Below are 8,185 nucleotides of genomic sequence, written 5' to 3' on the forward strand. Positions count from 1 at the left end.
TTTAGCTCGTTACTTGTTTTTTTTTTATAGTGTAGTTTGCATTATTTCCAATGAGAATTCTGCTGAGATACTTAACTTTTTAAAAATATGTATGCACATCTCCACACCCCTGCCAACTGCCCCCAGCTGATGTTATAATTTTTTTTTCTTTATCATCGACTTTAAGTAATTTGAATGAGATGTGACTTCCTAAAATTTTGGGTGTTTGCTTTTTCCTGGCACTTGCTCTTGAGATTTGTTGAGTTTCTTGAATCAGGAGATCTGTGGTTTTCAGCAAATTTGAAAAAATTGTGCCCATTATTTCTTCAAATATTCTGTGTATACCCTGATTTCTTGTGTTTCAGGAACTCCAATCATATAAATATATATAGAACTTTATATATATATATAATATATATATTTTATATATTTTATATATTTATATATATTATATATATTTTATATATATTTTTATATATTATATATATTATTTATTATATATATATTTTATATATATTTTTATATATACTTGTTCCAGAACTCACTGATGCTCTGTTCAATTTTTAAAAAGCTTTATCTTTTTTTTATTTCAGATGGTTTCTATTGATATGTCTTCTTCCTCAATGTTTAATCTGCCATGAATCTCAATCAGTGAATTTTTTAATCTCAGATATTATAGGTTTTATTGGTACAAGTGCAATGTAGGTCTTTTTATATCTTGTGTTTCTAGTTAACAAGTTTTAGTTTCCCTCTGGATATTTGAATATATAGAATACAGATAGGATATTAAGGTTGGTGCAAAAGTAATTATGGTTTTTGGCATTACTTTTTTTTTTTTTTGAGATGGAGTCTAGCTCTGTCACCCAGGCTGGAGTGCAATGGCGCAATCTCGGCTCACTACAACCTCCGCCTCCTGGGTTCAAGGAATTCTCCTCTCAGCCTCCCGAGTAGCTGGGATTACAGGCGCCTGCCACTACATCCAGCTAATTTTTGTATTTTTAGTAGAGACAGAGTTTCATTGTGTTGGCCAGGCTGGTCTCGAACTCCTGACCTTGTGATCTGCCTGCCTTGGCCTCCCAAAATGCTGGGATTACAAGCATGAGCCACCCTGCCCGGCTGCCATTACTTTCAATGGCAAAAAAACTGCAATTACTTTTGCACCAACCCAGCTGTTTTAATATCCCTGCCTGTTATCATTTGTGTTATTCTGGCTCTCTTCAAATATTAGTTTTGCTCATTTCATTTCCTCTTTCTTTCCTCCTAAGACTCAGTTGTATATATTAGGAGTTGCTAAACTTTTTCTGTAAAATGCAAGATAGTAAGTACTTTAGTAAGTACTCAGCTCTGCCAGTGTAGTGGCATAGAAAGCAGCCATAGACAATATCTATGTGAGACGTGAATTATGATAAATATACCTTCTTGTCCTAATGTTTCTTTTACTAGCAGATAAGATTCTTCCTGGCATTAAATTATATTTTTCATATAATAAGATTACTATGTCACTTCTCTTTTGCTTTATATTTGCCTGATACATCTTACGTTTATTTTAGACAACTTACTGTTGAATTAAAAAAAATGCAGCATTAGAGTCTCCACCGTTTAACTCATATGTTTAATCAACTTTTATAGTTAACAACGGTGATATTGGAAAGTATTTTTCACGTAAACTTCACATTTTGTTTTTCCTTTTTCTCCACCTGTGCTTTCTATTTAAGAGAGAGTGATTTGTTCTGCTGCTGAAAATTTACTGATGGCATTTTTTTCTCATTATGGCAGGTGTCTTTCTCCAAAGACCCATAATCATGATTATTTTCTTGTAATCAATTCTTAAGCTTATATATGTAAACATACACACACACACACATATATGTGTATGCATCTAAGAATTTTATATATATTTCTAACAACATAAGTAATATAATTTTCCCAAGAGGACATTTTACTTGATGAGACAGATAACTTAATTCACTCTCATTCCTCATGTTCCCTACCTTATCAAATTGAATCATGTTGAATTTTAGTTCTGGCTGTTGTAAATATACTTCTCCATTTGGTCTAAATTTTTTCCCCTTTCTTTCTCTTTCCCTCCACCCATCTCATTCTCAGTCTTTGCCAAATTATGATGAAATATGTTGCTACATATTTGATCATTTCACTTATCATACCTCTTCCATCATTTCCTGGCATTGTTCTTTTCTAATTTGATTTCTTCTAAAATTATATTCAACTGGGGTATTTGTTCCTTTCTTTGCTTTCTATTTAGCAGTATTCAAATTTTTCTGTCTTTGATAATTTTAAGTTTAATTATAGTCTAAGTGTGAGTTTTTTATTATCAATACTATTTGACATTCGATGATCTTTCTAAATCCAAGATCTTTAATCCTTCTTTAATTATGAGAAATATACATACATTTTTATGTATAATATTCCCATGTGGAACTTAATAATTCATTGTTTTTCTTTCATATGGTTAAACTTTCTAATATCTTCATAACTGTATTTATTATTCTATTTATAATTCTTAATCTGTTAGTTCTAGTATTTATACTTAAGATAGTGTATGTTGTCCAGTTGGTGCATTTTCTTTTGGTAATTATAGCCCTTTGCATCTAGTTATTTTGGTGAGTGAGTTCTCCCCTGGCATATCAGCTACTCTGTTTCAGCAGGATCTCTGAATAGAAAAGATGTCTGCATTTCTGAAAATGTGTTTTGGGTAAGGGCCAAAAGCCAGGCTGCAATTTATATGAATTTTGGCGAGGTTAAAAATAGAGACAAGGATAAGCCCCTAGGCAGAGAGTCAGAGAGTCCCAGGCACTGCAGAACCTCTGTGGATTCCAGGCTGTAACAGTCAGTCCTCCAAGAGTTTCATCTGGTCAGTAATTCATGTCTCATCTTTAATGGTAATACAGCAGTGGGGGTGGTGGGGGGGGGGGAGGGCAGTTTCCTTAGATTATTATTTATCAGTGAATGGGTATTTGGAGGGAAAGGAAGAGGAAGGGTCAATGCCCAAGGGCAGCTGGTCAGTCTTCTCTTATTTTTAAAGATTTGTCACCCAAAGAGGGCCTTCCTGCTACCCAAATATTACTTCAGAGACACCACACAAGCGATCTAAGCTGCTGTAGCAGATTTTTGGGTAAATGGGAAGGAGATAATTGTCCTAAGACAATGTAGGGGAAATGCGAGTGCAAAATTGAAAGGCTCTTCTCTGCTTTATCTTGTCAAGGCCATCTGTGGAGCACTTCCATAGGAAAATGCAAATTCCTATCCTTTCCACACCCAGCAGTTACAATTTTCAATCTTCTCAAGGTCTTCTGTTCGTTGCTTTGGTTAGTTTCTCAGAGATGTTTTCCAGTAATGACAATATTATAAAGTAAACTTTAAGGTTAAGATGAGGAAGCTGAGTCTAGCACAAGCCAGTTCACAGTTCTACCAGGGACTAGAACTCTCCAGTCTGTCCTTTGTTAATTTTACAGGTAGGCCAGGCGCGGTGGCTCATGCCTGTAATCCCAGCACTTTGGGAGGCCAAGGTGAGTGGATCACTTGAGGTCAGGAGTTCCAGACCAGCCTGACCAACATGGTGAAACCCCATCTCTACTAAAAGTACAAAAATTAGCTGGGCATGGTTGCAGGCGCCTGTAATCCCAGCTACTTGGGAGGCTGAGGCATGAGAACTGGTTGAACCCAGGAGGCAGAGATTGCAGTGAGCCGGGATGGTATCACTGCACTACAGCCTGGGTGACAGAATGAAACTCCATCTCAAAAAAAAAAAAAAAAAAACTTTGCTTTTGTTTCGTTTTCTTTGTGTAGTTCAGAAGCCCTTCTCCCAACCTGAGTCAATTTGCATAGTTTTCTGCTCAAGGGCTCTAATATACTCACTGGTATATGTACACCCCGTTATAACTTTAAAAAGGTTCTGTTCCAAAAAGTGGTCAATAAGAACTACACCAGCTTTAAATTCTGATTTTTTTAAAGTGAAGGAAGATAGGAGAGCTTGACATGATTTCCTGTTCCTGAATCTCTAATTTAGTATAGTGCTCTCCTGCTAGTAGTTTGAGCTGACAAAAGAATTGACTGTGGTGTGAAAGAAATTGAATTACATCTTTGCCTCCCCCCACCTTCAGTTTAGAAGCATTTTCAAAATTAGGCATCAAAATGCAAAAACATCATAAAATAAATTTGAAATGCAGAAATTACTACTTGCACAGTGTCTGTACAATTTTAATTCTAAACATTTCTAAAAACTCAGTTCTAAGATAGCATTTTCCTGTGCGTGAAGGGAGGTGGAATGGATAATTTGAATTACAAAAAAGACTTGATAACCCCCCACACATCAATTTACCTGTGAACAAAAAGACTCACACTGAGAAAATGGGACTTGGGACTATTTGATAAATTACTACAGACTACTTGAATATTCCATTAGCAAAATAATAGCTCGTTATGGAATCTCAGAAGAATGTAGTATAATTACAATAGTACTATCCTCCCTTGGAGATTGGGAGGAATGCAAATGTTCAAAATGATAGCTATTTAACCAATGTTAGAGAAAAATGCCTGAAAACAAACTCGGAGGGTATATGATTTATGGAACTTAGGGAAATTATTATAGTTTCCACCAGCTTTAATTAGTTGAATGTGTTTCTACCAAATGAAGGTTATTCACATTATTGGGCCATATAGATGTATATATGCACACCCCACATGTGAGTAATGATAAAATTGCCTTAGTCTCTGTTAAAATTTTCTGTAAACTGCACCTGGATGTATTTGAGAAGTGATGACATGTTCACATTTTCAGTACCAGGTGAGAACATTTTGAGAAGTTGATTATTGGAAAGAGGTGCTAAAGTAGAAGATTAGAAAAGGTATATGATGGAGGGAAAGAATGGAGGGTGGGAATGAAGGATCAAAGAGAAAGAAAAAATGGAATAATGAAAAGAAGCCTAATGTCTAACTTATAAATATGATGACCTCTATCACAAACTAAAGTACAAAATTACAACAAAATTGCCCAAGTTTTTGAACTAATTAATATGTATCAAGTGCCCTTCTCTTGCTACTGGACCCAAATGATATATAAATGGATAAACAAAACTAATTTTTCTTTAACAATTTAGCTTTTTCAGCCATAAGATGTTGTGACATCCAATAAACGAATCAAGCCATTTAATTTTTAATCAAGCCATTTAATCTCTTAAAATTAAAAAGTTGCTGTAAGAAAATAAAACGTATAATAATTACTAATGTCGGCTATGAGAGCACATTCAACATGTGGCTTTTATTCCTTTTGTAAAGCTGGCATGTCCCAAATTTAGGAAATTTGCAAAATATTTCTAAGCAAGAATTTTACAGTGAGTGTTATGCTCAATGAGCAGGGATATTCATACCTAAACCACATTGGTATGTTTAATGTCACTTAGTTGAAAATGAAGTTTGCAATGGCTCAAACTTCCCCATGTGAAGTATATATTTGTCTAGGTTCCCATCCTTTTGTAAAGATCACTGGAGACAAAGTCAACTTAGAGTATATTTAAAGAAAAACATTTCCATATTAAAAGCAATAATATAGAATAGTTGTGCTTATCAGAATGCCTAGAATCTTTTATTCAAATGTCTTAATAGGATGAACACAGGACTTTACCCAATGTATTCACTACCAGACTGTCAAGGCTAGAACTTGGCAAATAAACACTCAATATTTGCAGAATGAATATAATAAAGAAAACATAAAATAACATGTTAAGTAAGACTGTATATGTTTTCCCAACATACAGCCAACTTTTAATTATTTGTTGGTAATTAGTGGCATTGATAGCCCCAAATCATGATGAAATTTGGAAAGTTTATATGTTTAGAGAAAAATGCTTTAACTTTCTAAATGATGATTCTTTCGGGCACAAAATATCCTTCTAGTTCTTCTACACACAGGCAGTGTTATGGGAAACAGTGACTAGGAATATAACTAAAGAAATAAGATTCCTTTGAATAACCTATAAACAGAAAACCAAATGTAACTTATTTAGCATTCGTCAGTGACAATAGTATTCAGAGATTCGACAAGTAACATTCGGTAATATTTAGTAATTATTCCAAAATTTTTTCTTAACCTTGGTTGGTTCTGGGTAACATGGAGTAAGCATTCCTCCTCTCTCCTGTTGAAACTAACTACAAAGCCTAGGGAGAATGCATAGAGCAGCTATTTGTGGGCTCTGTAAATACCAGCAAGAGGATTGGAGAAGTTCAGAATTCCAAACTCACCAAACCCAAACCAGAAGTGAAATTTTTCTTTTTTCCCCTCTGACATCCTTTGTCTTGGATTTAACACAGCCAGAAACTTGGAAGTGAGCACTCCTATAGATACAGAAAATTCCAGCAGGAGCCAAAAAAGGGGAACCTGTCACCCCTGAGAGAGATGTCCAGCCCCCGCCCTCCTTTCCTGTGCCAGGCCCTAGGCCAACCTTGTCCAACCCGCCGCCTATGGACCGCAGACGGCCCAGGATGGCTTTGAATGTGGCCCAACACAAATTTGTAAACTTTCTTAAAACATTATGGGATTTCTTTTTTTTTTTTGGCTTTTCTTTTTTTTTTCGCCCAGCTCATAGGCTATCATTAGTGTTAGCGTATTTTACGTGTGGCCCAGGATATTTCTTCTTCTTTTAATGTGGCGCAGGGAAGCCAAAAGATTCGATATCCCACCCTAGGCTATCCCATGGCAGCCCTGGCAGTTACAGTATGGAAACCCAGAAGAGACAAACTAACTCCAAGCAAGGAGAGCCTTTCTGCGCCTTCCCAACAGCTGCAATTTCAAGAAAGTGGGGCTAATTCCCATCACTTGTTTTCTCTCTCTCTCCCTCCTGTTGCTTGGCCCAGGTTGGAGGCAGAATCTTCTGTAGACACTCTTCACCAAATTTAGGGTATTTTCAGCCATGATTCCTTCAAATATTTTTTCAGCCTCACTCTTTTTTTCCCTGCCCACTCTGACATTCTAATGATATAACTGTTAGACCTGTTGGGATTGCTCTACAAGTTTGTCATGTTCATTAGTTGTTTTCTTTATGTGGTTTTTCTCGGTTGTACAGATTGAATGGTATCTACTTATCAATTGTCAAGTTTACTGACTCTTTCCTCTGCCATCTCCACTCTGTTATTAATACCACCCTATGAGATTTTTATTTCTCATAGTGTAGTTTTCAATTCTAAAATTTCCATTTGTATCTTCTTTGTCTTCTGTTTGCTGAGATTTTTCTATGTTTTCATTTGTTGGAAGGATGTTTCTGTCATCCTTTTTTATTGGAGAAGTCTTAAAACTGCTTTCAAGTTTCTATGAGATAATTCCAACATCTGTGCCATCTCAGTGGTGACCACTGTTGATTGTCTTTTCCTAAGCAAGTTGATATTTTTCGGGTTTCTATATATGCTAACTAACTTCAAATTATGTGGCGGGTATTTTGAGTCTCTGGGTTTTTTGTTTGTTTGTTTGTTTGTTTGTTTGTTTTTAGACGAAGTCTTGCTTTGTAGCCCAGGCTGGAGTGCGATGGTGCGATCTTGGCTCACTGCAACCTCCACCTCCCAGGTTCAAGCAATTCTCCTGCCTCAGCCTCCCAAGTAGCTGGGACTACAGGTGTGCACCACCACACCCAGCTAATTTTTGTATGTTTAGTAGAGACGGGGTTTCACCATGTTGGCCAGGATGGAGTCTCTGGATTTTGTTGAAATTCTACAAAGAATGTGGATATTTTTTCTTTAATAGCAAGCAACCTAATTGGGTAAGGTCACAAGTTCTGGCCAGGCTTCTTTGGTCAATTCGGCTTTCAAAGTCTTTGCAGTGTGATTCCAATCTGTCCTCCAAGTCCTGCATGCAGCCAGTCTAGGACTTCAGCAGTTGTCTATCCCCTAGTTCAATTCTCAAAGTCTATGCGTTCTATTCAGGTTTACATCCGTGCACACACAGCTCAGGGTTAGTAGTTAGGAGTTCATGTGCAACTAAAAGGAGTTGTTTTCTCAAGCTCTTACCTCTTTGAAATCTTGGTACTTTCTGGTTTCTTGAGGGTCCTTTTTTTAGTCATCTGGCCAGAAATCTAAAGCATCCTGTTTCCGCTCTGCTTCACACTGTACTTGATTGTAGCCACGTCAGAAACAAGTGTGGGCAGTGGGAGCTGGGTAGGGGAAATAACACCATTGCTCTAAGATTATGTGATGTCTGAGG

The sequence above is a fragment of the Gorilla gorilla genome, chromosome 5, assembly GCF_029281585.2.
Source record: "Gorilla gorilla gorilla isolate KB3781 chromosome 5, NHGRI_mGorGor1-v2.1_pri, whole genome shotgun sequence".
NCBI lineage: Eukaryota > Metazoa > Chordata > Mammalia > Primates > Hominidae > Gorilla > Gorilla gorilla.